The 27,956-nt window shown below is 42.0% G+C and overlaps 1 long non-coding RNA gene across 1 annotated transcript in view; it reads left to right on the top strand.

Annotated features, from left to right (window-relative positions):
• Window positions 1-25,007, top strand: part of LOC137878768 (uncharacterized) — a 37,457-nt gene extending 12,450 nt beyond the window's left edge. Inside the window, exons 2-3 of the long non-coding RNA XR_011103639.1 lie at window positions 5,414-5,484; window positions 24,784-25,007. This is a non-coding gene — a long non-coding RNA (uncharacterized lncRNA). The remainder of the gene's footprint in view (window positions 1-5,413; window positions 5,485-24,783) is intronic.
• The last annotated feature ends 2,949 nt before the right edge of the window (window positions 25,008-27,956 follow it).

Raw genomic sequence — 27,956 nt, 5'->3', positions numbered from 1 at the left:
ACACAGTGCTGCCGGTGCTCTGGGTGGAATAGCAGTATTATGACTTGGGCTGCTGCTTGATGGACGCGCTCACAAAGAGGATTGCTGCTGAACACTAATGACTGCTGATTATCTCAATTTAAACCACCGCAGTCATATACAGCGACATTATCATGTTTCTGGATATGGACTTCTGTTTTGCTTGCTTTAAAGCATACGTTGCACATTTATTGAGTGAAATAATCAAAAGATGTTTCTGATTTGCTCCCCCTCCTCCTCCTCTCTGTCTTCTCTCTCCTCCTATCCTCCCTTATGCTTTCACTTTCCCTCACAGGAAGTGATTTACTGTCGAACACATTCCAACAGCCAGCCCCAACTACACACACTAAGCTATCCCAACAGACCCTGTGCTTTTTGTTTTTCCCATTTTCTCGCATTCCCTCTTCTTCTGCCATGGTGGAACATCATGGCTTCAACTTCTTCTTTTTAATGCTCATCTCTTCATCAGGGTGTCTGTGATCAGCCCTCAATCAAGAGCACTTTTATCTGTCCTGGCCTCTCTATGGCTCCAAGGATTGTTTGTTTTTCCATCGTGTGTTTGTCCCCATGTTATCGCTGTTGGTGCTTTTGTTTATTTTGTCTTCTCTTTTGTTTTTTTGACATGGATTGCATTGATTTGGATGTTTTAGGAATTTAAAAATGTACATTTCTGGTTTTGAATAGGTCTTTTTTTCCCTCTTTATTTGTTTTGCAAATTTCTAACAGTAGTGTCGAAGAAATCACCATTTGATTTTGGCAACACGTGTAGAATGTGAATCTCACCACGATGTTATGGCATTGTTCCAAGTGGGCTAAATGGCTTCTTCTCTCTCAGTAACTTCCACATGTCCTCACTGTAACTCATTCTCTCGTCTTTTTTGTCCTCTCTTTGTCCCGACGTGTTTCCTTCCTATTCTTCCTCCTCTTCCCTCCTGTCTCTGCAACATCTGAATGGAGCCATGAAACATCCTGTTCATGGCTCCATATTGACAAAGACACAGCTGGTCTGGGTCTGCATGTGGGCCGGCTGATCCAGCTTTATTTATGCCCCTCTCTCTGGAGCAGATGGCTGCAGCGTTCAATTGGACTCCGCCATTGTACCCCTCGTAATCGGTACTCGTAAGCAATGGCCTCATTAATTATGCAAAAGTGACTGTTTTAATGCATGATGAGCCCGTCTTACTCAAGTGTAATTCTAATCAAGTGAGTGTTTTGCTGCATTATGCATTAGAGAATTTGATTTATTCTAATTGTGGGCTTGTAACCAAATTATTCGCGTCTGAATCTTTGGTCAAAGTTTGGTTGGGGGGGGGGGGGGGGGTGAATGAGTAACGTAGCTTCGCTCCTTATCAGCCGTCCTTGTAGTGCCCTTCAGAAAAGTGTTTTGGGATGTTTTCCACATGAGCGGCTGTAAGTGTGTCGGACTGAGAACTGTTTTTGAACTCCGATGCAGTCCAGAAAAGTGGACTGGGATTAAATAAAGACAAAACTGTAAGGTCTAAGTTAATTTGAAATGTGTGTTAAAGCATAAAGCAATTCATACTATAATGTTTTTGTAAAGTTTCTCCTCTTCCTACATAATGTGTTAGGGAAGTGTAGAGTATTTGTAGCTTACACTGACAGTTTTTGGCTATAAACTTACCTCCATGTGCATGCATAGGGGGGAAAAGTGCAAAACTACGTGCCGTTTCAGTGGGTTGTAAACGCACCTCAATATAATTGATGCTCTCGATGAAATCCTCTGTGACAAAAACAGAAATTCCCTCTGTGCTTTCTTCCTTGAAATTACAAAAACTGTGGCTTTGTTGAGTTGGAGTGATACACAAAAGTCAAAGCTGTGGTTCGGAAAATTCTTCTTGAGTATGGAAGCAATTTTGAGAGGCTAAAAAAACACCTCTGTAGTGATCTTAACTTCAGAACCAGCTAATCAGCTCAAGTGTGAAAACACCTCCAAACCCTCAACTGCTCAAGTGGAGCTGCTAAACGATCAACTGCAGTCTGAGGCTGCACTGACGAGTGTTTGTTGTGTGAATGTGAAGCAGGTTTTGATGGAAGGTAAGCTTACTTAGCGTAAAAAAATTAAATAACAAAAGTGAAATCCTGCCTAATATTTACTCTGAAATCCATGGCCTTGCATCGTTACCCGCAGCCATTTTCTTTTACAATACATCTTCAGGTTGTTTCAACATGTGCGTTTGATACGGCGGCCGATTTGGTTCTCATGTTAACAGTTGTCGCTGGTGGTTTGACCGCAATTCAGACCGCTGCTGCTTGAGGCCGAAACATTACACCGCGGCCTGCAGATTTCACTCGGCTGGAGCTACCAGGTCTGAGCAGTTGGCAGCGTCGGTTGGTTGTCTCCCGAGGTTCGGCTGGGATTTCCACTCCGTGTTAATCTGTGGTAATTAGAAAGATCCATCTGGGCTACGGCGAGCCAGTGCATGTTCATGCATGAAGCACTCTGCTGGAGATGGCCGTGGTGTTGTAATCACATCAGGAGGACAGTGTGTGGTGTAGGGTAGCATGTTATCTATAAGGCTGCTCCTAAATGTATTTATTCATAATACTATCCCATGTGTTCTGTGTGCATGAAAATTATATACTGCATCATGATTTAATCGTTTCTATTACAGTGTAATAACCAGTTCTATTTCATACTGTAATATGGTATAATTTAACATTCTCCGAAAAGTATATCTCCGGTGTTACAATATCGATCCTAAATATACTCAAAGTACAAAGATTTGATTAGTTGATGAAATTCCAATCCTTTCAAATATCTTAGACGCTCTTAATGTCTCCTAAGTCATGTAGCAGTCAGATCAACTTCTATTAATGAAGAAAATGTCAACATAACTGTTTTACTGGAATATTATACTATATTGATTCCCAAGAACTTGCTCTTGTGTCAATGTTTCCGTGCATTTTATACCTGGGCCTTCTGTGCTGTCCTACTAGACTTGAGCCATGTTCTAATAAGCTCATTATGGTTATTTGTTTCTAGGGGTGTAATAATACACATATTCGTATTAAAGCGTTCGGTACGAGGCTTAAGAACCGAACAATACATTTGAATAATACTAGTGCATTTGGAAAATGCAGAAGCTTAAATTGTGGTAAATATGTTTTCGGTGGACTGCGCTCACGTAACAGACAACAGGCTTTGTGACCTCTGAACCCAGAACGATAACAAAAAACAGCTGAGGCTGCGGCACCACGCGTGTCTTCAGGGGGGCTAAGTCGGTTAACTTACCACAGCTGCTCTTCACTTACAGACAAAGTCCACTCATCTCTCCAAAAGCTTTCAAAAGCACGTAGCTTGTTGTGTCCTGTCGTGTGTGAAACACATTCTTAGCCATAAAATGTGCAACGCTTCTCCACCGCTGTCAGCCAGAAATACCGTTCGTACAAATCCTTTTCCATGCTGGGTCAGAGCTGCTAGCTGTGGGCTTGACCGACCATTTGATAAGATGTCCAGTTTTTCTGGAAATGTCCTTCTCCAGAAATCCATTAAAAAACGATAAGAATATCATGTCAATGTCATAACTTCTTACATATCATTCAACTCGAATGCTTACTAAACACTAAGATCTGCTAGCTAGCTTTCTGTTTGACAAAAGTCACGCTGGCCCACCGACCAATCACGGCGCACCTTAATGCTGAGGTACTTGGCAGGCTACCTCGGTAGCAGTGGCACTAGGGCTGGGCGGTATACCGGTTTTAATTTCCTGTATGATATGAATTTTTCATATACCGTCATACCGGTATTGCCGGAACAACTGCTGTTACTGTTCAACAGGAAGCAAAATATATTATTCGCCGCGAAGAGTGCTACAGTTGGAGCTACTTATGTACCGTTAGTGAGAGGGACCCCTAAGTTATGGTTATAACTTAATAACACAACAATTAATAACCCACAACTAACGCTCTTTAACAGGGCAACACCACGGCACACAACAATTTGTGACCTTGAGCGTGACCTTGTTAAGTCGTGTGCCAGTTTTTAATGGGGCCCAATTAGATCATTGCAGGCACTAATGTGAGAGGCAGCGTTTAGTATACAGAACAAACATTGTTAACTTTAAAGGCAGTGTGTGCTTCGATCACGGTGAGGTGCCCATATGAGCATTGGACCAGATTCTACTAGCTGGAATCATTCCTCCTGTGATCCCTTCTATATGATTTCAATGTACCTGTTGGGGGACCAAATTTTAAGAAAGAATTGAGATAGAAAATTGTAAACCCACCCTTATAAATATAACAATAGCTAATAGAGTTGGGTTGATTCCCGTTTTTTCCGGCCCAGTGTACGAATTTACACCAGATTATGGGAGAAAATAGTGTCTATGGTCAAATTTCAGTTGTTTTCTAGGAAGTTCAGGCACTTTTTGGGGTGATGTGACATGAATGGTTTCAGCCAGCCAGTGTACTGCAACACCATCGACCCGTAACATTGGCGAATGTGAAGTCGAGAGAGAGGGAGCATGTGTGAGATGAGTATGAATTCAGCAGTAGGTTTATAGCAGTGCAGTGTGTGTGTGTGTGTGTGTGTGTGTGTGTGTGTGTGTGTGTGTGTGTGTGTGTGTGTGTGTGTGTGTGTGTTAATCTGAGTTCCTCTGTGCTTTTGAGCTTGTTTGCACCAAGGTAAAATACTAATAACGTTCGCTAGTTTAATACATTTGCAAACAAAGACGGTTGAATATCAATTATTATTAATTTATGAGATCCAGTATGGATCAATCGCATGTGCGAGCATATCTTGTCATGCTTTAAACAAATGGAAAAGTGGGAACATTTAGTTTTTTATTGGATAATGAAAAGGAGTTACAACTAACAAAAAAAAAAAATATATATATATATTGAAATACCCTGCTGTTGAAAATTGTTGTCCCTGTATACGTTTGTCCTTCAGGTGAGTGGTTAAGATGCGCTTTTGAGCTTTTCCCTCGATTATAGTGGCCTCTTCATTACAATATTCATTATATTGTTATAATAATAATTACAATTATATTATGAATGTATCTCTCAAATAGTCCTTTCTGTCTACTTTTCTCTGATATTTCAGAACTATTCTTCCAGAAACCTGTTCCTTCCTTTGGAATATCTCTCACTGACATTTTTGAAAACGCCATATTGACATGCAAATCAAGCGAAGGATTGATTTCCTTAACAATAAAAACAATTTACTCCTCATTTACATTTGTTAAATGTAAAAATTTACATTTGTTAAATGTAAATGAGGAAGTGTTAAAAAAACGGTATTTCTAGTTTGCAGCTCCCGTTCAGCTCGTCTAATTTAATGCACCTTCATTTGCATGAAAATACAAAGGTGGAAACCTCAAGCTTCTGTCTGCAGCGCTCTCTTCAGTCATTCTTTCTTCTTCTGCGATTGCAGGCAGTGACTCATCCCTGTGTCTGCCATGATGTCCACTTACAAGACGCATACAGGAATGAGCTGTCGATCAGGTATGATGTCTAACTTCCTGTGTCTCTCTGACAAAGATCGAAAATGTCTTTGAATCGGTCTCTCTTTATTTTTCGCCTGGTCGGTTGACAAACACATCCATTTCACCTGGTCTCAGTTCTGTGTAATACAAGGTTTTGTCATTCTTAGTCAGATAAAACACAAAAATCCATAATGATGATTACTGTAATTGCCGGTCAATTTGTCTGCCCCCCCCCCCCCAATTCTCAATAATCGGCCATCAGCAGACTTTCCCTGACTTTTCTCATGCAATTATGCAGAGCTGCATGTTATTGGTTTCCATGGTGAGTTTCTAAGATAAACATCAAAGTATGTGATAGCAGAGTGGCTTATTGATTTAAGAGATCTCGGGGTTGCTCTCATAATGTGTCCACATTTCACCTTTGACCCGTCTTTGTGTTCTCTGACAACACGGCAGACTGCGGTGGTGATTGTGGCTGAACCGAGGAGACTGTGGGTCTTCTCCCCATCGCGTACAGCTCGTCCGTCGTCCTTCCACCCCCTCAATTCACAGTCTCTGACTACCTCAGACCTGAAACGGTCCCTGGGCGCATTGATGGTGATGACATATGAATATTTTCTGCACATGAGGATCAGCTTTGGGCAGTTTATTCATGCTTGAAAATTCACAGCTCAGGTTGAAAGATTTATAGTTGCATGATCACAGCAAAGCTCCAACTTTATTTTATTCAGTATTCATTTGTAAAAGTATACATGTGACTTGTTAAAATGGTTTTGTTAATTGCTTTACTGCACAGATTTATTTATGTAGAACTTTTCAAAACAAAAGTGACAAAGTGCTACACAATCAAAACCTGTGTATTTATACTTGGGTGTTATTTTTTTGTGGTTTTGTCCATCATTGCTTTTGGTTATTCTGTTATTTCTGAGAGGCGACATCGCTACAACAAAGAAACAGAAGCAGTTCAACTCTCATACTAGCTGTAAATAAGCTTTACAACAATGATACAAGTACAAACAGAAAACTATGAAAGCAAGTTGTATGGCATTGTTTTTTGTTTGTTTTTTAATCACAAAATAGCAAGAGACAGAATAGCTATTGCCACATTATAATACAGCAATATAGAAATTGAAAGTAAGAAAAAAGAGAAAATAGAGGTGAGTCAGAGACTTTGTCAAAACTGCTAATTGACCTGGACAATTTAACAATGAGAGTTAAACTTCATGTCAACCCTCAACCATGTCAAAGTTCTGGGACATTGTTTAGCACACTTGAGACCATATGTTGCTACATAGAGACAATACTGTGTATTCATTTTCATCTGAATGAAAAAGTGAAATGTGCCAGACAAGTTCCCTGATTTCAAAAAGTCTCCCGACGACTTCCATGGTGAAAAAAAAAGAAGCTCCGACAAAGTACACGACCTCTGAAAGTTTCCGTAACTCATGTGCCGTCCTGTAATCTACAGAATAGAACCACAACCCTCACAGAGGCTACTCTGCACTTGTTTGCCACAGTGAAAATCCCCTTCTGCTTTTCACACACGGAGCGGCCGCAGTCCAGAACTCTCCGACAAACCGATCTCTTCATGCTGTATCCCCCTCCCCCCCTCTCTCTCTCACGCTGTCCTAGCGCCTTTTCATCACTTTGTGTTTGTGATCAGAGTGGCGTTCACCACCACTCTGTGGTGGGCAGATGTGGTTTCAGCCCCCAGACATCCTCTCAGGGAGTGAGGGCCCTGTCTTGTCATGTGATTTCCAGGCCAGTCTGGAGGCAGCGTGGGCGTTGGCATGAAGGAAGAAAAGGGTGCATCTGGGTTAACTCATGCAACCCGTGGGTCGGCTGTGGTTTAGGCTTTGTGAAGAAAGGTTGTTAAATTGGCTGCTTCGACTGACTTTTTTTTCACACTTGTCTGCCAAAACACCACCAACTCAGGCCTGACCTCCACTCCCACCAGCGCGGCCTCTCTCTCTCTCTACCTTTTACTCTGACGGTGGTGAAACACGACCTTTAGTGTAATTACCCTGACTGCATCTCCCTCATTAGGCTCCTGTGGTGGAGCCTATAAACAGCTGCAGTATGTGGCCCCCAGTGAGCCGCATAGTATTTACCTCGGACTCCTCACCCACGCATAACCTAAGTACACATCACATAGCTATTGGCCTAACCTACTGCCATCCAGTTATGAGCACAGGTTTGCAAAAAACAAAAACTGCTCTAACATCAAATTCAAAGTGGGCAATTAAACCCAACAATCCTGGCGGTATTTTTTATTTCTTTGGCATCTGCTGCCAACATCACCACCTCGTGAGTCTCAAATCAATGAAATGTACAGCATGTTACGCTCGCAAAATCTGGAAATCTATGTGCATATATGCTTGAGTGTCTCCAAATACCACTGCCTGAAGACAATGGAGATTCTCCCCAAAACACGTGTGTGTGTGTGTGTGTGTGTGTGTGTGTGTGTGTGTGTGTGTGTGTGTGTGTGTGTGTGTGTGTGTGTGTGTGTGTGTGTGTGTGTGTGTGTGTGTGTGTGTGTGTTCATGTAGTGACGTTGATGCATGGTTTGTTTAGTCCAGATCCTGGAGCAGCTTGTGCTGGGTCACCTGCAGGCTTAGTCGGAGAGTCTTATTGAACTTCGGCTTTCTTCAGAGCCCCCTCAGGTTCACTACATCCCTCATTTTCATAATCACTAGACGTTTTGATTGTGGAGAGTCAGTGGATTTGACCATAAGTGCAACAGACGGAATCCATTAATAAAAAGTCAATGAGCATGGTCAATAAGGCAATTTAGCCAAATACATGAATCAACAATAGCGTATTAAAGCTCTTGCCAGTAAGTGGGTCCAGGGGGATGGTGTTTTGCTGCGTGCTGTGAAAAATCTAACGCAATTATGATCAGAATAATGCCTGGTATTGACCGGTGTGAGAGGCCATGAGGTGCACGGGTGGGGCTGCTCTGGGGATGACCCCTTCCCACTCCATGATTGATTGGGTGTGTCGGAGCAATTCCAGCCCAAATGACTTGGTGCGGGGCTTGTGTGTCGAGCTGCGTCCAGGCTGGGCTCCCGTTATTAACTTACCCAGGAAGAGGGCACCGTAAATAGCCTGCAGTGGAGCCTCACTGGGGGACACTGCAGAAATAAAGAGGGGAAAAGCAGCCCCGCTAAACTCAATTTGTAATTTAATCCGGGGTGCTGCCATCGATTGAGATCTGCTCCTGCAATAGCAGCCAACCTGCAGCTGGGCAATGGATTAAAGCACATACCAACTTATCATCCTCACTCCACTGCTGCCATCTGTTTCCCAGATCATGAAATTATGTTATTGAACTTTCTGCACATTGTTTCTTTTTTTGTCTTTGTCGTACAATCAATGCTCTTCCATAACACGCATACATCAAAAATCAGACTTAATGTTTTTAAAACAAAAATATGGTATAGAAAGATATTTAAAGGATCAGTTCATTCACTTGATATATAAAGTATGTAGCTGGGCAGATAGTTTGGGTTTTGTTCCCCATTTTTAAGATATCCATCTCCAGATATTTCTGCCGCTTCACCATGACAGTGGGGGTCTGTGTGAAATTGCATTCATGGTACTCAGCATGTTACAATATTGGTAATATACTTAGAGAATAGTCTTTATTAATAGCATTTGTATTAACGTCTCTGGATTATTATAAATTACCAGGACATGATTTGTCTTAAAAATGATTTCCTTTGAGTGTAATTTATAATGTAAAACAAATTCCATTGCATTGTGAGGGTGGCAGAAGTATCCGATTACTTGCCACGAAAAGCCAAAAAGAAAATTAGATTTTAGTCTAATATAATCAAACATTTTTTAATGTTGCAGGAAGTCTTTTCTTTGTATTTTTTCAATGTAGAAATGATGGTTGGGCTCTCAGTGACCCGCCATGCCATTGTTTCTTTAAAGCCCTCAGGACTGAGGTAAAGTTTTTATACAATGTCGTGGCAGGGAGGCGCTCCCCATTCACCTCCACTGCGTTTGATCCGAGCTCAAGGTCTGAGAGATGATACCTGTGTTAACTATCAGCTGTCAGCCGGGACCAGTAGCTCCCTCCACACCAGGGAGCAGGTTCACATTAGTCACAGATAAATTGTAGTAGCTCCACTCCCATCTACACCTTCTGCTGCTCCACATATGAATGCGATTACGGAGAAGCTGAGTGCACTGTCGCAAATGAGTGTGGGAGGTGGATTTGATGGATGCCTCTGTCTTGTCAGACGGGTGGTACCGACAACTCCCTGCAAAATAAACTTAACGTGTCTCTGCTGTTGCCCCGACACCATTAGAGCGATATTTGTGACAAAAGCTGGCTCCGTGTAAGCAGGGCAAGATAAACTATACGTCAGCCTGATTAGACTCTGCGAACATACTTTGGTTGAACTGTTTGCCATATGGAGCAATGAAAGGCTTTTACATTCATACGTTCTGCTACGGTTGTAAGGGTGAGAGGCGAAGGGGAAAATGCATGGGAGCCTTTCTGTGAAGTAATGTGCCGAATTCCCCAACAGAATCTTTATTAGTTGCGTGTTTTGCTTGCAAACTCCTATATAATGCTTGGAATACGGTGTGCTTTTAGTTTTATTATTGCCCCCTTTAATCAGCTACTTAGATTTATTTTCTCTTTTCTCATAAATTCTGCATCCCCCCAGAGGGTTAAAATTTCATCAGCTGATTCCATGTAAAAGGCAATACATTATTGGATGACCCAATGGAAGCTGTCATGCTTTCACTGACCCCCACACAAACTCCGTCATCTTATTTCCCTTGGTAGATAAAGAGAATAGACTCGATTGTTGCTGTGAGATATAAGTGAAAGACAATCCTACCATTTTGAACAAATCGTAATGGACTACTTTCCCTCCCCGTGATCTCTCTTTTCTGTGTGCCTCCCCGCGCGTAGTATGTGTATTTTGTTCAGCAATACCGTACGACTCTCAGGTTTGTTTTATCGGTTCCATGTGTTCCATGCCCGGTCGGGGACTAGGAGGGAATGAATTGATCCCTAAAGAAACAGCCTGCTTCAATTCTCTGCACCGGTTTGGCCAATCAGCACCCCTGCTGCTCCCACTCACTCTCATGATTGTCTCACTAGAGTTTCAGTAATATCTCCAGGAATGCTTGCGAGCGCGCACATACAAACACTATCTATCCTTTCATCTCTGTGTCTCGTACGTACAGACTCTACATGCATCAACCGCTGCGCTAACAGGAAACAGCCCCAACCTGTGAAAGATTGGCCGATATCAATCACACTCACACGATCAGGATGATTTGCAACCAATTACGGTTATTTATTAGCTTTCAATAATTTGGTAACAACGCTCTTGTGTGTCAAATTATGCACTAATATTAACTGAGAGTCCCCAAATCTTAACACAACACACGGGGTACAACACTGTAGGACTTTCACTGTGGTCCTGACGGTATGTGTGGAGGGGGAAGCCAATGAATCCCTTCATGACTACGATGATGTAATGCTGACCTTTGCCCTGGAAGTATATCTCATTTTTATGATTATTGTGATTATTGCACAGCTGCATAATGTGTCATTTTAGAGATTGGTTTGAGTCTTTGGATGTAATTTCTAGTGAGTCTGTGATTTCTTCTGTATTGAAATTGAAAACAGGAGGTCTCATTTCATCAGGGGTTTCGGTTCAGCTATTAAAGCACACACCCCCTTTTTTCTGCCAACCGTTATATTCCCAGTCAGTGTATGATTTATGCGCGGTCTAATCTGTCACAATCACAAGCTGGGAAAGATGTTTTCAGCACCATCGCACGCTGTCAAGGGCATGGGTTGTGATTTAGGGCACGTGGATCTGTTGCCGCTGTGAAGGGCGGAAGAGGTTCGAATGGAGCCCGGCCCTCTCCCGACATGGGTCAGTGAAGAATGTGAAGGCCCTGGAGGAAGTGGAATGATTTTCTTGTTTTCCAAGGTTTATTTTTCTACGTAGTGGGGGATGAAGGGGTGCCGGTTTGCAGGTTTCAATTGAACATGATGGATCAAACATCTTGGAAAATAAACACACACTCACAGCGATGCACACTTTGTCATTCCCTTTATTGCACATAGAGTAACTCACTCAAAGACACACACACACACACACACACACACTCATTTACCACCGCTGCTCACCGTGCAGTAACACCCCGGCTCCTTTGACACTGACTCTGCTCTAAACAAACTGCTAGATGAAAGCTCAGGTACACGTCAGAGTTAGCTCTGCTCTAATGAGCTGACCAAAGGTAATGGATTGCTCATTACAGCAACTTAGTCTGGCCTGGATTCTTTAAAAGGGGAAATTTAACTTTATCCATTTCTGGCTGTCAACCTCAATGTGACTTTCCGCCGTTGTTAAGGTGGCTGCCTGAGCTAGAACTACAGGACCGTAAAGACTGTTTGATTTTTACGAATGGACATTTTATTAGAGGAAAAGTCACTTTAACGAGTTTTAAATGCAAAATTGTTATGTAAAGAGGAACTTGATAATTATGATAATAGGGGCATGACAACATACAGTATACAGTTCAGTAATGAGTTTATTGCCTTAATTATGTAATACTATCCAATAGGACAGCCCAGCAATAACATGTTCTTACCCCCTTGTGAACATTAGAACCATCTTTCAATATTTCTCTGGATTGTATTGGACTGTACAGCTGTAGATAATAAACTGATGAATCATTGTACATAATAGGTTGAGGAAACTGCTGATTGGCATGCAACCTAATACAACCCAGCCCCATTTTTTGTGTTTGTGTTCGCAACTAAGTCCTTTATCCTTTAGTCCTTTTTATTTATGTAGTTGTGTTTACCTCTTGTAAAATGGTTATGATGACTGGTGGAGATAAATATAATCACGTGTGGATTCCACTGTAGTTGTTGATAGATATCGCAGCTAACACCATTGATATTATTAGTATCACTGGTGCTGTCCTACCTTCTCTTTTTTTTACTGGCAGGTCCTTATTATGTCAGAGTGGACAGCTCTGTCATTCAGTCAACACCAGCAAAATGAGAAATTCCTCACCGCGACCCCACAGCTCGTGATCTAACACCTGTTCAGTAGAGACGGGACGCAATGAAGATGAAGGTCATAAAGTAAACCACAACATGAGTAACACTCTTTGATGCGTGTGTGAGGCGAGAGGACATGTGGCCGTGCGCTGAGAGTCGTGAATATAACCGACAACTTGGCTGATGCTGGTCTGTTTTCAATAGTTGTCAGGTGTTAGACATTACAGTCCCCAAGCCCTCCCTCGATGTCTCATATCTAACATGGTTTATAACACTTTCTGACACACATTCGGCTCATTCTCCTAAGCGCAGAAGACAAGCCTGTGCCCACTTCCCTCCTTTCTCCTCCAAAGCGAGGCGGCCGGGGCTGACACCTGCCCAGGAAGCGCTTAAAACAATTACAACTCTGTGGAAAGCTCAAAAATGTTGTCTGCCAAGAAACAGGGAAAAAAGAGATATAAAAGCATAGTTCCCCTCCTTAGATTTAAATCCTAAATTCAATCAAGTGTGCTATCAGTGTGTGCCAGGGAGGGTCCCTAATGGCAGGCTTCTCATTCTATTTCATTAATTCCCTCTCCTTGCTCAGCCTCTCCTACTGTACCAGCCTCTCTGACTCATCTGCTGCTGCAGGAGGGGGAGGGGGGGCACCCAGGAGTGGAGGAGAGAGGGGGTGGGCACAGTGCCCGCTCGAGGCGGAGTGAGTCACGACGCACCGCAGGACCCATTCATCACAGTGTGGCACTGGCACTGCCTGCACCTTGGCACTGTCCATCACAGCCGACCTGAACAGCCGTGAAAATTAGTCTGCTTTATCTCTGGGCTCTAATGTTATTGTTGCCAGCTCCCCCACCTGTGGTCCTGTGGTTCTGAGGATGAAAGGACACGGTCAGCTAACATCAGGACTCTGCACACAGAAAGGATGTATTTTTACACACCCTACATTAGACTTGTCGGTCCAAATGACTTGGGCTGTAATAGAAAAGAGCCACCATGTCCTTTACAACCCTAACAACCCACATTAACAATGTGCTTCCAATTCATTTTCAATCTCACTTATGGTTCTTATGGACAATACAACAATACAAGACCATTCTCTAAATGGCAGTGAGTCTCGATAATAATGATTGACCTGCTTTGTCCAGCTGCCAATAACAAGAAAAGTTGAAGTATGCTCTTGCACATACTTATGTGTGAATACACAACTGAAATCATTTTGAAAGACTCCCTCATACAGGGATGGTGACTTATGTGACAAGAATGAATGTGACGCCTCAGGATGAGAGTGTGAGTGATGCCCTTGTCTGGGAGTGATGTGCTTTATAGTGCAGAGATGGTCAGAACTTTTAGTTTTAATTTGTTAGAGGAGAGAACGCTTCAGGTGTGTGACATCAAATGATTTCTGGGCAATGGAGTCAGGACTTCCTTATAAAACAGTTTTTTTATATATATATATATATATATATAAATGTTTTTCTTGCCAAAGTGCAATGTTTCTGTGCTCTATTTTAATAATGTCCTCTGGTTGTATCATTACAACAGCATGTGTTGCACATATTAAAAATGCATGAAGTGGAAACAGATTACAAATGAGATTCAAGCAAAAACAGGAAATAATAGCATTTAAACCTGATGCGTCATTTATAACACAGGCACAAATAAGGTTTAACAATGTGCATTGAATTGATGAAATACAGAAAATACAGCACTGCAAAGTAACTGCTATAGAACAGAACAAATAAATGAATGTGTACTGAAGAAATGTGCACTGTAAAACATATCCAAATGCATGTTTTCTTTCTGTAGAAATAATGTGATTGAGACAGAATTTCCACGTGGATTTGCAAAATGTGAATACAGTCCATACATGTCGATAGCTCTCAGCTTCTGAATAGCTTCCTTTACCACAGAGGATCCCTGTAGTCTTTAAAGAGGCTCATGAAACACTTGCAGCTGCTTTAAATCACTTCTAACATCTTGAACCCACTGCATGTCAGATGCTGAAGATCGGATAGTGTTTAGGGATGGGACACTAAAGGCTTGTTGTATATTTTGTGTGCATCTCAGTGTATGTGAGTTAGTCTGTGTGTGCTACTCATTAGTTAGTGAAGCCACATCTGTTTCCATCTAAACAGTGTTCTTGTAGGGGATTAAGAACAATACTGAGATGGCATTGAGCTTTTCCCAATGAGGTACGGTCAGAAAATGGACGTCGTCTCCAGTATTTTCTCTCTCTTCGGAGCTGGACTGTGGGATACTGTCCTGACCGACAAAAAGGTCCACTGAACAGATGGAAAGTCGGAGCCATGAAATCCTCAATTCAAAATTAGTCTGAATCGCAGTCGCTGCCGGGTGGGAATAAAAATGGCAGAAACATGTCGATTTAATCTCACTTTTCTTACCGCACCTGGTGTTGGCCGTTTTGTTTATTCAAATCATATGTTGGCCATATGATGTTACATTTACGTATTGGCTTTCTGTTGTCTTTGATCAAGCTGTCACGGTCAATTTTCTCACTTTATACCAGATATGAATAATGCATCACATCGCAATCATCCCTATGTGTTTGAGTCGGCAACGTTAATTCGAACAGGACCATATTTGTTTAAAAAGCTACTTTTTTTGGTTTTGGTCATGTGATGTCCATATATAGCTTTGGGATGTTCATTGTTTACAAGTGTTGTCATGTTCTTGTTTAATGACTGTTTCATGGTCAGCTCAAAAAATGCGTGTGCCATATGCTTCATCCGACGTTGATTTTTAACACTGAAGTTTTGTGCCAATCCGCTCATGACACACATTGGGTCTCACATTCTCCTCTGAGCCAAAAAGCCCTCGGGCGGTTTCATCTCCCTTCTTATAAAATCATGGATGGATCCCACATCTTAGGAGCCTCCTTGACACATCGCGGCCCTCATAAAGATTTCATTTACAGCTCTTGAATCACCCCTCTGTCTCTTTTGTTTTCTCCATCATTCCCCCTCTGTGCCACGACCCACACCCTCATTGTAGATGACAGAGCTTCCTACCCGAGGCCACTTTGTTACTCACCACTCTCGTCTTTTACTCAAGACTTTCAGCTCTCCCTCTCCTCTTCCTCTGAACCCAACCACCCCTAGCACCACATCCTCCCCCTCCTGCCCCATCATCTATCTCCTCTGGTCCGCCTCCCTCACTTTAATCTTATAAAAGTGGATTTCTGATATAGAGAGTGAGTGGGCTTTTAAGTGGATGGTATTGAGGTTGGTATATAGTGTGTATGATGGGTAGAGGGCAGGTGCTTCCTGTAATGGCTTCTGCCCCGCTACCTCCTCTCAAACCCCCCTCCCCCTCCTCCCCGTCAGCCACTAATGAGCCTGTATAGACACCCAGTAGTGGGTTATGATGTTGTGGTGAAAACGAGAGCTGGACGCAGAGAGAGAGCGAGAAGACGAGATGCAGAGTGCGGGTCCATCGGAGCGGCGCAGCACACCAGGTCACTTACAGATATTGATCCGCGTCCCGATCCATCTCAATTTTCCTCATATGTAGTCACATCCAATTATGTCTCGCTCCATCTTGAAAGCAGCATGTTTCAAGCGGAGTCATCCGAAAACTGCAACAGCGCGATAACGCTTGCGTATTATGCAGCACATACAGGGAGAAAAAAAGAAGCGCCCCATGCTCGAGGACCTAAAGGCTGCACAGCGTGAAGAAAGTGTGCATGTTTTTATGTGTACTACTCTTCACTGTCCAAATGCCTGAAATCCCTGGGGTGGATGTGCTACTCTCTTTGTTATAACGTCTCCATTTGAGGAGAAGATGAATGCGTTCCCTTCTTCATCCCCCCCCCCTCTTCTTTCCCCCACAAGCTGAAAGCTGCTGTCTGGGTGGTAAGTTTTGACTGCAGAGATGCATGAACCCGGGAGACGCTGTTGGAAGGCTGGCGTGTGCTTTCCGTGTGATTTTTTTTTTTTTTATTATTATTTTTTGCGTGTGATGAATTGCGTTTACATACAGAACAGTAGTCCTGGAGATCCATCCTGTTTCTTATTATAGCCAAGGATATACAGAGCAGGAGCCTCTCCGTCTTAATGACAGCGGTTGTTTCAACAAAGACAGAGGTCCTTGAAAAATAAGATGTCCAGAGATATAAGTGCTCCGTGCTGACTGACAATAAGCCGCCTGTGAATGCTATTGTGGTTGTTATTCAACTAATGGGACTGTTTCTTTTTATTGTTGTGTGTACAGTGTTTGAATACCATTACCCATGTATATCTTTATTGATATTTACCTTATTTATCCAATGACGCCATTAACTTCTTGTTTTGCATTAAGATGGTGGCTATCCTGAGTAAATAGAACTGTATTCTAACAGCATTTTAAGAGTGGAAACCTTGTTGGGGAGCTTTTATACTTAGCCTGTGAGATGAATAATCCATCATCCATCTTGATCATCTGGGACTAATATATGTGACACAGTTTAGAGGACCTCTGTCACTATGACCCCAGTGAAAAACCGGCATATACCATGTGACCGTCTATAAAAGCTCTGTCTCGAGCTAGTGCTGTAAAGAGTGTTTTCACAGTGTTCTTTGGGAAAATAGCTTTCTCAGGTAAGTTTCCATATTGACCGTAGGTCGAGGCCGTCTCTTAACTGGGAGTTATGGGACAGGAGATGTGGTGTTGGTGTTGTGGGAGCAGTATGGAGGTGTTGATGGACTGAACTTGTACATGGAACCATCCCAAAAACTGAAAATAAAACCACCCCAAAGTCTAGTGAGAAAACCAGATGAGTCAAGACGACCTTATGCAGAAAATGTCACCTGTGCAGGTCATATTCTGACGCATGTTTCTAATGTTAGAACAAAAACGTCAAATCATTGCCAGTGTGAAGACGTCTGTAAAGTGTAAAGGTGGTGTAATGGTTATAGAAAACAACCTTTAGCTGAGTGAAGGGGGGGGGGGGGGCAGATCCCATCAGCAAGCTTCAACGCAGAGATGCACCAAAGTCCATCAAAAGTAAAGATGTGAAGTGAAGATTTCTGTACATTCAGTGTTCATCACCAAAATGTGATCTGTATTGCATGATGCTGTGAGGTCTTAACGTGTTGAATGCATTTCCTTTTTCATAAAACATTTACGAAAGCATTTCTTTAATATTCTGAGTTGTTTACATTCATGTTTACTTGCTAGCAGTCTTCTTCCCGACCTTTAGCGAGCAGATTGTTCAAATCAGTAAATATGCTTGAATTTTCCATTTGTCAGTTTGAAAATAACAAATTGATAGTTTCATCCTCAGTTTTCACAACACTGTTGAAAAATGGAAATGTGTACCACTATCCCTAGTAATGTGCTTCCATGTAGTGTGTTCACCTTAAAACATGTATTGCCTTACATGTTGGTACATTTTTATAGATATTCGCCCATATTTCTTTCAGAAGTTTTACTCTTAATCATCCACTTAAGTGCCTGGAAGTGAGTTTTTATGCTATATGGACAAAAAGCATACCCCTCTGCCCCCCATTACCATGTCTTCATTAACATTTATGGCCCAAACTAATCTCTAAGTGAAACTTCAGTCAACTCTATCATATCCATCCATTAAACAAAACTGACCGAACCTCAACCAGCTCCATGGCTGCAGTTCTGTAGCGCATCACCTTTGACCTCCCTGTGATGCAAGCAGGAGAAGTGTGAATCTCCACAACGAGATCCATAAAGTCCCCATTAATCTCAGAGAGGATTTTTTTTTATGCATGTCGGCTAATATCACAGATGTGCCCAGAGGAGAAGCTCAACCCATAAATTTACAGAACAATTTCTGGAATGGCTTCTCATTTTGGTTTGTGGTAGGTGGTCCTACTGTTTAATTATGTTTAGGTAGAAAACCTTAATAAAACAGTCCATGAGTCAACCAAGTGAATGTGCAGTTTATTGCTAGTGGAGCTGCTCCAGGCAATAAATCAAGAGTCTTGACCTCCAGATGAGAGATTTGTCTACATTTACAAACATTGAATAAATTGTCCCAAGCCAATTGGGTTTCTTTCAACATTGTTCAATTCCCATTTAACAAAGATGAAACAACTGCAATAGACACAGAGTACTAATGAGGAACTACAACAGCAGTGTAGCAGTGTGTCTCTTTGTATACGTGTGTGTGCGCAATTAAATCTATTGTGTCATTTGCTTTGGCAGAACAATCAATGCTGACCAAACTGCATAAACATGCATGCTTTGCAGCGGGATACCCACAGCACCGATAAGATCTACACACCAACCATCACCTGTGGTTTCAGCAACAAGCACATACACACACACAGACCTTCGACAGTGTTGATTCTGCGCTTCGCTGACATCGACGTGAGTAGAGGCAAGCTCCAGTGGTTCACGGAGGGTTCGCTGTCACGTATGTCATGAATGTGATGCATTATAAACACCCACGCACTGACGCACAGTAAAAAAAATGGACTCAGACATGTACAGTTCATAGAGAGCCTTTCTTTAGTCGGCTGGAGACAAGAGGGGGATGTCATACTGGATGGTGTCCAGGTGTGGAGCCTGCCTCTCCCACCTCTGTCATTAAACCGGCAGCCTGTGGGAAGCACGTTTTACTGGGCTCCGCAGAGTGAGCTGACCCCGAGATAAAGCAGTCATCTGTCCTCTGTCAGATCACCGCTTACAGCTCAGCGCCGTAATTCACAATCAGCCAGACGCAGCGGACGTCACACCGAACTTATTTATTGCTGATCTTCTGCTACTAAATGAGAATCGCTCAGGTGTTACGCCTTATGCATCATGTGCCAGTGATGACATTTTTAGTTCACGTTGGCAGCCCGCCCACTCACCCGATTCATGAACTTTGTTTTAAATCCCGCTGTCAGTTAGGACGTGCATTGCCATCATTTTTGCGGTCAGATTGAACGAACCAGAAGCCGGTAGAGATCTATGAAGCAATCAATCTTATTTCTAACAAATGGTCATACTGAACAGTTCGATTTTACATAAACGACTGTGCTATATGAGGGAGCTTTCAAATAATATGAGTGTAATATGAAACAATAATTTTTCTGGGTGAACAAATCCCCCATCCATACATCTACATAAGATTTTAAATAAAAAATACAGAAAACCTAGAACATGAGGAGGGGGTTGGGATAGTGGATGAATAGATTAAAAGTGAGACATGTCGGTTTGTAATGGCCACACTGTACACCTGATTGACCATGATTAGACGTTGCTAGTCTGCCGGTAGCTCAGCAGCTGTTGAATGAGACACTGATGGTGAAGCATACATAAAGCAGTTGATCAGCTAATGTAATTACAACTACTGAAATTTGTCTGAACTAACTAATAGACGGTATTTAAGCCCATGAACGATTTTCCAGTAATCAAAGATACCCAGATGTTTTCCTTCAGAGATTAGAAACCAAATAAGATCGAATGCAAAGTGCATCATTTGAGAGGTAGTCCGACTAAGGACGCAGTTCACGTAACAGTTGATCTTGACGGTTCATTCTTGATCTTCGAATCAGCTGTTGAAAAAAAATCGTAACAATTGGCAAAACATAACAATGTCAAGGTCCACCTTCAGCGGAAGAACTGCTAGACTCAACTTTCAAGCCAACATACAGTAGTAGTAGTAGAGGTCGAACAGCAGTGGATTTTTAAAGTCTGATACATTAACAATAGTTACGGTGCAGGAAAAAGCTGATACTTGACAACAGCTGATAGTGTTGTGTTATATATTCAAGAAATAACTTTTGTGGTGACAAATAAACTGAAGATGGGTCAGACATTACGCAAATACCACAAATCGGCTTTTCCCCAGAACGCAAAGGGGACTTTATCTCCAGAATAATGCGTTGAATGTTGAGTATTGCTTTCTGAAAAAAAAATCTATCTAATCAATCTACATAATACATATCTAAAATGTAATTTAAAGCGTGTCCTGTTGGCTCAACCTTTAGTGCATAGAAGGGCTGTTTTGGTATTCTTCTTCTCTGTTCAGTCTTCTTGAACTTTAAATAAATAACCTCGAATAGGTTCAGGAACCGAACACTTAGACAAAAAGGCTCAGTGCAAAGTGTTGGACAGTTTAACATATCTACACATCCGCAACTGTGCATACTTTCTCCTAAACAAACCTGGTGAAGCTCTGGAGCAAGAGAGTATGCTTTGTCAACTGCTGTTTGAAAGGTCAAAGAACTATCAAGCTCATCTTTGCCAACATCTTTAGCCATAAGAACTTCAAGAACTCCTTTTTTATTATTGTAATCCCTTTAAACGTTTCCCGTTTCAATACTCCTTTACCCCGATTCCTTTCTGAATCTATTATTAATAGCAGTATTTGTATCTTATAAGTTATCCTTTGAGCATATTTGTGACGAGCAATGGTCGTGGATGTTTCCCGGCTGGCAGGGGATGAGTCAGAAACTGGGTCTGGTAGAGGAACCATTAACCAGGCCTGTCCCGTGCCTATCAAACACACTGGCTGTATAATCCAGAATGACAGGTCCAGTCTGAAAGGGTTTTCTCACTCAGCCTGCAGACAGGTGAGGTTTGATGGCTTCCGGGTCTCAGGAAACACTGTTGTAACCCACTGAGCGGTAATGCAGTCCAGTGAGCATTAACTCTCCAGGTGCCCGGCGCTGGACTTTTAGTCCCAAAGCAAATGCGTTGGACCATGATTTGTTTGACTGATATCCTGTAGTAGATCTGGAGAAATAAGTACCGTGTTTAAGCCATACAGCATGTGTTGAGCCTCGTATCCTTTGGAATTGATTTGCGATGGCGACGTAAACTACAAATCCAGGATATTGACAGTGAAGAATGACTTCCCCTACACGCACACCATGTGGTCGATGAAGCCATGCGGCAATATTACATGTAAAACTAATTTACCCCATTTCTATTAAGTCCTCGTGTCAGGGATGTTGTGTTTCTAGATTTGCTTTGAATTGTCTGTATTGGCTCACTCATGACCTCTAAGTGGTTCCTTATTAAATGGGGATTTTGTCGTTCTGGCTCACTGGGGAGGGAATTGATGCTGTGAAAACACGCTCGCCACAACGGATTCTTCTGACACGAGAGGAGTTGGAAGAAACCAGAAAAGACTAATGGTGACGTCGCATTCCTCCTCTGATAATATCTGCGTGCATGGTTAACTCGCTCGTCAAAGCTGCTCCTGAGTGTGTTTGACAAGATGGTTGCCTCTTTAATTTGATGTTACTGTGATGACTTCGTCCACTTTGTGTTTTGACTCTGAGCGCCATAAATACACATACACAATTTAGCGATCTTGTACATCCTTGAGATGTAATTACTGATGCCTTGAGGGTTTAGTGTTTCCTCAAGAGGCAGCAATACAGTACCTCAGAGCTGCACATTTGTGCCTTCTGTTAACTGAATGTTTATGTTTTAGATCTCTTCCCTCTGGGTTAAACGTTTCATCTCATCATCTCTTCCGCTCAGCATTTATTCATCATTTTTATTGTGTATATTAATAGCCGTCATGGGAATAATACCAGTGATTGGTTTATTTAAAAGTTTGTCTTACCATATACGTCTCCAGGCTATGCCATGATTAGAAACGAGTCCCAGTAACACTGACATATGGGAAGCATCAACCCCTTTCCAGGTTGTCACTTCCTTCCTCTGTGTTTTCTCTGCCATGATGGAGAACCGATGGTTATGTCCGTTCTTCAATGCCGTTGCCCATTAGAAAGGTCACCCCAGGTCATTAAGGAGGTTGCTTGTAGTCCAGAGGCAGACTTTAGACCAATGGAAAGCCAACAGGATATCAATTGCAAATGTGGACTGCAGCTCTACCTGTATTTGTACTTGAGCTTTATAAGGAAGGAAAGGCTCAGTTGTAATGACTTGTTTACACTGTTTGGAAAGCGCTGATCTTTGGATTCATGTAATTTGCCCCCGACTCAATCAATCAAGGTATCAATCAGCAGCCTGTGCTTTAAGTAAAACCATCGTTAAAGACGACTTGTTCTGTTGGGAGATGCAGGTTAGAAAAGCTGCTTGGTCCTTCTTCCATCAAGGCAGGAAATGGCAAGCTAGAAGGGCAACGGCTTCTGGAAGACTCTCAGTAGTGAGGAATTTGTTTCAATGAGCCAGAGGACCATTTACTCTGGTTTCCAGTGTGTGGTGAATGTAGCCTGTGTCTTGATAATAAAGTTCTATCTTATTTGTGAATATTTTGTCTAACATGCTTGGCCTGGAGTATCATACCTCTGACAGTGCTGAATAAAAGCAGTTGTCTTTCCCTCTATTTCGGATGAGATGAGGTCACACCTTGTTCCTCTCCTTGTTAAGTATTCATGTTTAACTCAGAGCAATGCCTTCATACAATATCTTTTTTATTTCTGAATTTGAAACAAGATTACGCTGCTTCTGTTAACTTCACTGTGTTTTCCTGAGCTTTTATTAAGCACTTAATTACTTTATCACTTTTTAAAACTGTGCCTCACATGACAAAAGATACTTAAATTACATATATGAAATGATGCAATCTTTTCCCCTTTGCATTAACTTCTTTGTATAAGCAGTTGCGTATGTACATAAATAATATATGCATATTTTTTCTTTCTTTTAAATATAGTATAATGTATCTGTTTCTCCCCTCTGTGCTTCTGTTATTGAGGGGAATGTTTTTATTCTACCTTATTCATCCTATTCATATATTTTCTGTGTGTGTAGCATAGAGGGAGCTACAAAGTTAATTTCTTTATGCAACCCTGAACTGTATCATGACAATAATAAACCTAGAACATATTATGGATTTTTCTCTATAATAGTGTTCTGATGGGATTATTGTTATCAATTTCCCTTGTAACTATAGTTCTATCTCTTATTTCTAGATTCAATTACAGACCTTTACCTTCATGTGGTGGCAAAGCATTGACCTGAGAATATAAATATATTCAATGTACAGTTCATTCTATTTTAATATCCAAGGACAATCCTGTGTCTTATTGTCCAGCATATAACATTACATGGACAGTATATGACTGGGCACTATAACTGTTCTATTAAGCTCTGTTGTCCTCTTTTATTGTAATCCTCACAACCCATGAAGAAAAACTGCAGCAGATTATTTTATTGTGAATGTATTGTAATAATAATTTCATTACTTACTCCTATCCCAAAATTCACTCATCGTACTTGTTCCTGTCAGTTGCTTTAACAAACAGTAAAACATACATGACAGTAAAGCGGGCAGAGTTTAGAGTAAAACCTTTACTTCTAAAGCGACCGTCTCTTTCGCTCTCCTGAAACTCCTCCCACCGAGCTTCAACTCAGCCAATGAGATGATATTTGTCTCCAGGGCAGCTCTGCCACCCAAAAAATGTTTGTACAACTTAAATTGCGATCTGCCTCCCTAACTCTCACTCACTGTCAGTGACTTTGGTACTGTGGCTATTTTTTGAGTTTGGGCAGCAGCCGCCCTGGTGGTCTTTCACTTCTCTAATTGCAACCCCCCCCCCCCCTACCTTCCTCCCACTCCCCTTCTCCAGCCCTCTCTGCTGCACAGTTCCTCCCTCATCACTGGATTTACAGCCCAATCACTGTTGCCATGGCATGCAATATGTCGTGCGACAATAAAACAAGTCATTTTCATAATGGAGGCACAATTGGGTCTGACCTTACAAGCGTTGAATGTTGCTCGTCAGTGGCTAGTCACCTGGATTTGTCTCTGACATGTTACACTTATCCCTGCTCCAATGGGGTTGAAAGGACACCTTATAAAGTCAGGCTGGAGATTAAGTAACTCCTGCCTTCATTACAGTGCACAGACAGGCCACTCCAGTCATTAGACAGAGTCCTGCACTACTGTAACCGCACCAAGGCTGGCTCAGCTCACACACACCTCCTAATGGCTTTCCCAGAGTGGCCCCTTGGCCGGCCCAAACTCTTGCAATAAAAGGCTGGGATCTTTAAAATGAAACAGACATGCCATACATCCAGCTGGGCACGGTGTTGTACAGTACAGCAGATCGGAACCAGGGGTCCATGTTGGATTCAGTGAGTATTTAATGGAGTCCAGTAAGACTGAAGGTACCGCAGGAGAGTCGTGGCATTTTGTTCTCAACTCTTGGCTCACTAGAACATAACCTTGGTGTCCATCCAGACATCCACTCCAGAGCTTTCACCCCCACACGCATGTACTTCACTCCCCTCCTCTCGGCTTCCTGCATCCCAAGTGTGGTCATCGTTGTGCCGGGTTGCGAGGTTAAGAGTTCGATCTGATTCATCTTCTTTCTTTTTTTTTACCAGAGGGGTGATGAGGTGGACAGCAGGCCTGTGCCACAGTGAGGGATTAAACACTGTCACCACCCCCTCCTCCCCTGGAGCTCCAACCTCTCCATCACACAGACAGCAGGTCCCAGTCCTCCCAAACCAAAGCCAAACACATGCCAAACTGCAGAGAGACAGACAGGTAACCCCTCTCTGATACGCAGCACATGTCGCCCTGTTTCCAACTTCCATGTACAGCCCGAGTGCCTGGATCCCCTGCCGACACAGGATAATGTAATATTGAGCTTTACTTTATTGGACTCTTTACTGTGTCGGTGCATGGAAAGCATTGACCTCTCATCAAAACTACCTCATGAATTAAAGCGCTCCCCTCCAGATCACAAGCAGACTTAAAAGGCCTTTCAGACCTTGAAAATGGAAGTTATTATTAAAATTGTTTATATAAAAGAGACTTAACCAAAATGTATTGAACCAATCATATACCACAATAATGCCCTTGGGCCTTTTCTTTTCATGTGACCCATTAAGTGCAAATATTTGAAGTAAGTTATAAAACCTGAGGAACTAAGCGTCCATATTGTTCACATATTTAGTGCCTTACTTTTGTCTCGTGTTAGTGATTCTTTCTCCAACACATTTCCAGACCACAGTGGTTGTAGTGAACAATAATTGCATGGTGGTGGCATGACATTGACATTTTCCATGTGTGTATCATATTGCCTTTACATTTAAGAGATTCAAAGGCATCAAGGGAGCAACACAGAAAACGGTATTCATTCATTGTAAATGGAATCAAAGGAAAATTACCTCCAAATGCTTAAATTCTTCCTGTAAATTTCTAAAGTTACACAAAAAAATGGAAGGATTTAATGCCCTTTTTGACTTCTTTAAATTGGCTTGTAAATGGCTATTTTTTCTTATGAGCTTTCTCTAGAAAAAACTTTATTATGCAACAAAATAAAATACTGAATCTAGCATACACACACACGCTGGTGGCAGTGACGAGGAAGGTGGTCATGATTCTTGGTGCCCACAGCTGGAGATTGCCCACAAAAATTCCAGGAGAATTATTTTGTTTAAAAGCAGGGGTATTTTGAGGGGGGGGGGGGGGGGGGGGGGGCAGAGTATAATTCAGAATCCTTGGCTACCATCGTGGCTGGTGGGCCATTTGAAATCATAAAATAAAATGTCTGACAGCTGTCTGAAATCTCAGCCCCTTTCTTCCTTCACCTCATATCCTCACAAGCACTTGGTCCATGAAGTTGGTCAGTGATTTTTGATTTACTTTAAATTTCGAAAATATTCACATTCATAATGCTTTACACTGACTGGCTAAAAATAGATGGTTGTCCAAAGTCCAGTCAAAAGAAAGAGACCGACCTTGGATCAACATTTGCGTCATAATATACATTTTGGATGTAGATCCGATATTGTGCAATGTGTTCAATTGGGAGTTGATCCGTTGTGTCAGTAAGTTCAGAAAAGCGTAGAAGAGGCGAGAGAGCAAAATAGAAACCAGGACTGTTTATTCATGTCCAAAGCTTTAAATGTCATCAGTCTGATGTCTTAAAAAAAAATCCACCCACTGCCTGAGTAAATGCAATATTGGCTGTAGCTGAAAATGTTTCTGAGAATATCAAAAGAAACACCTTGGATAATTGTTGTTGAAAACCAGAAAACTATTCCATTGTGGAGCGAGGCAGCGGCTCCGTCCTGCACAACTGTTTTTAATGGAACTAAAGCCCCACAGACTGAACTCCTCCACCCCCTCAAATCTGAGTCCTGAGTGTCTTGTAGCACCTTCTTAACGCCGTTCAGGGTCAGTAGAACATCTGACTGAGAAAGTAAGGGTCTCCTCTTGCAGGGGGGTGGAGGTGTGAATCTGACATGAAGCAGGTTTAGTTAGTGAAGCAGAAAGTATAGCGGTTGAAGTGGCGGATTGACGTGTAGCACACCTAACTTTTATGTGGGAGAGTAGAGTCTGTGTCCCGTCACATCACTAACAGTTAATACTGGCCCTAGCTTCAACCATAGCTGAGTTTCCATGTGCACATATTGTAGAAAGAAGTTGTTTTTAAACTGTTGAATGCTAAACATTGTCTCTGAACAAAACTTGCTGTTTAGCAGAAGTATCCAACATTTTCTTGAAGTGTGAATTTTTTGAAATTGCAAATATGAATGTTGAATCCTGCATTTTTAAAAGCTTTTTTCAGCAGAAAAAGATTTATAATTTTCTTTTTTTTTTAAAGCTATTAAAGTCATTATTTACGGCAATAATCTAAAAAAACTGATCTTGCAACCATATTTTAATGTAATGTATGCTTATGTACTGATTTGTAATAGCAAATACATTTGAAAGGAAACCTAATGTGACATTTTTTTTATCACCATAACTTTGGGCACAAAATTTGTGCGGCTGTGTCTTTGAGTCTGACCAGGTTGATGAACGATGGTTCGATCCTCGGCTGCTAACAGTCCACATGTCGAAAGAACGCTGAACCCTAAATTGCTCCCATAGTTTTGAAGTGTCATCGGAGTGTGAGTGTGTGTGAATGATTAGATTAGATCCCGATGAGCAGATGGCACCTTGTATGGCAGCCTCTGCCATCAGTGTGTGAATGTGTGTATGAATGTTGTTGACATGCAGTGTGAAGCACTTTGTGTGGGCGGAAGAATAGAAAGGTGCTGCATAAATTCAAAGACCATTTATCATCACGAATAAAAAAAAAAGTGTCATATCTGGCAAGTCGCAAAATGAGAATTCTGAGTGCATCAGTGAAATGTTCACTGACAACGGATTTTATGCATTTTCCTACAATATCCGCTCTTGCAAACCAATATTCCCTCGTTTAAGCTTTTATTAAACTTTTTTATGGTCATGTTTTGGCTCTCACGATCCTCTGTTATTAAGGAACAATTGTGGTCTAAGTTTAATATTGGAAATACTCCACAGTGACTTAAAGCACAAGACAGGATGTTCACTTTTTTGACATTTAACCGGAACCAGGGTCGCTCCCAAACTTTTAGTGCTTTTGTTGCCTAAACCGAACCACGCACAGGACTCTGACCCCGGTCTCTCGTGTCAAATTCCTGAGCTTTATACACCCACTTCCTACCCTGACCACCTCCTTCCAACTTGCGTGCGGTACAACAATGCAGCACTTTCTTTGCTGCAAACGACATTGCAATGA

This window comes from Cebidichthys violaceus, unplaced genomic scaffold (genome assembly GCF_023349555.1).
Source record: "Cebidichthys violaceus isolate CVI_PGR_0920_01 unplaced genomic scaffold, fCebVio1.0.p SCAF_23, whole genome shotgun sequence".
NCBI lineage: Eukaryota > Metazoa > Chordata > Actinopteri > Perciformes > Stichaeidae > Cebidichthys > Cebidichthys violaceus.
The sequence above is the reverse complement of the archived record's forward strand: the minus strand, read 5'-3'. Positions and strand labels throughout refer to the sequence as shown.